This window comes from Penaeus chinensis, chromosome 34, assembly GCF_019202785.1.
Source record: "Penaeus chinensis breed Huanghai No. 1 chromosome 34, ASM1920278v2, whole genome shotgun sequence".
In the NCBI taxonomy this organism is placed as follows: domain Eukaryota; kingdom Metazoa; phylum Arthropoda; class Malacostraca; order Decapoda; family Penaeidae; genus Penaeus; species Penaeus chinensis.
Genome location: NC_061852.1, coordinates 22810806 through 22813305, shown reverse-complemented (window position 1 = coordinate 22813305; position 2500 = coordinate 22810806).

The window sequence follows — 2500 nt, the reverse complement described above, 5'->3', positions numbered from 1 at the left end:
GCAAACTATTTAAAAAACAAGGAGGGATATCATGAGAACACAACAGAATCTCCAATTTGCATAAGGCAGAGAGTGAGTAATAGTGAGGAACAGAAGTGTAATCGCCAAGAAAGAGTTAAAGAGGAGGAAGGAACTGAAAAGGTTAGATGCAAATTTACCACCATTACGGCAAAGGATACGAATCCACTGATAGAACCCAGACTTCGGATTAATACGCCTCAAACCTCTTTCAAAAACATGACATCTTTTGCTATTCGATTAAGTTTTGCGAAGCTATTATGTACATTGCAAACCTATACACAGTTAATACATCAAGAGACAAAAGTAAACACTGGTAACGGATTCTAACCAACTCCAAAGTCTAGGCTGTAGTATCACATTCTTGCCATTTGCCATTTGCCGTAGGGTTGATGGATCGGAGGGATCGAAGGACAGAGGAAAACGAGGTCAAGTCTTTTTTTTTTTTTTTTTTTTTGATGGAGTTCTTGGCCACACGTAGTATAGCACTCTAACGATTTCCTACAACGCTCAGGTAAGAGGAGGTCGAGATTTCATGTAAGCTAAAGATGAACCACGGTCGACCCTGGCTCGCTGCCTATCTGTTTATCTCTCTGCCTATTCTCTATCTCTTTATATAAGTATACACACACACACACGCATATATATATATACACACACACACACACACACATATACACTGCCATACACAAACACACACACACGCACACACATATATATGTGTGTGAATATATACATATATATTTATATATATATATATATATATATATATACACACACACACACACACACACACACACACACACACATATATATGTGTGTGTGTCTGTGTGTGTGTGTGTGTGTGTGTGCGTGTGTGTGTGTGTGTCCATGCGTGCGCGCTCGTGTGTGTATGTAAATGTATATATAAAAATGTATATATATTCTTTGACCTCAATCCCACTGTGTTTTAAAGTCAGCCGCTCGAGTCTTCCTTCTACATTTACTTGTGTCAACTGCACAATTTTCCATTATTCGTAGGATCTTCGCGTCGTGACTCACTCTGTCCCGCCTCCTTTTCCGTTGCCTTCCTACCGCCTTTCTTCCACTCATTGGCATCTCCATCGCCTTCTTTACTGGCTTCTGTTCGTATCTCAAACGTGCCTCTCTTGCCTTTCCCTTTATACTTCATGTCCCGCACTTCCCTCTTATATCATATATCTCTGTTCTCTCTATCATGCTTTATTCCTTTCTCTCCGGCGTCCAGGTTTCTGTTCCGTACAAAAGGTCTTACAACAGCTTTGTAAACTGTCATTCTTAGTTTCAGTGATATTCTCTTGTCCAAAGTTACTCCACTGCCTTCAGTCCATTTCCTCCATGCTTCCTTCATTAGGTTATCGTTCTGTTTTCTCAGTTCCCCCTTCTTTTGCAATCACTTATCCAAGGTATCTAAATTCACTCGTTTGTTTTAGTTTTGATATGATATTAACTTTTTGCCCATCTCTGCTAATGATCATTACCTCTGTATTTCCAGTATTTACTTTCAATCCCTTTCTTTCCGAGCACTCTTTCCAAGCCAAGTGCCTGTGTTGTAGCTTCTCTTCCGTATCAGCTATAATGACTAAGTATTCATCGAACAGACGTTCATATAGTTGTGCATTTCCCCTAAAATGTGTTGTTATTTAATCCAGCACGATAGCGAATAGCAGTGGGTTTAAAGCCGAGCCTGGTTCTGTTTTTTTCACTCTTTGTCACTGCCCTTAATCTGGCACCCTTGCACATTTACCCAATCAGTCTTACCATCAATTCTGGAATGCTTCGCCTCCTCTGACATCAATACGCCACTCTTCTCGGAACTCATTTGCCCTTTTTAGATCCACAAAGTACCTGTAGATATTCTTATTTCCTTCAAGATTTGTAACAGATATTGCGTCAGTATTATTTCTTTCCGGGTATAATTCCAAACTGATGTATGTGGATATTGACTGCTCCCTCAACCTTCCTTTTATAACTTTTTTCCATTATCTTCCAATAAATGAACTTAATGCCCCTGTAATTCTCACAACTCAATATGTATATAGCCTACACACATACATATATATATATATATATATATATATATATATATATGCACACACACACACACACACACACACGAATATACATACATATACATATGTATATATGTGTATATATATAAATATATATATATATATATATTCACACACACACATACACGCGCATACATACACACACACACACACACACACATATATATATATATACACACATATATATATATATATATATATATATATATATATGTATGTATATATAATTCCAAACCGATGTTTGGGGATACTGATTGATCCTTTAACCCTTCATTACCTTTAAAGATATATTATAATAACTTAATACCCCTTTAATACTCACAACTCAATATGTATACATATAGCCTATATATATATATATATATATATATATATATATATATATATGTATA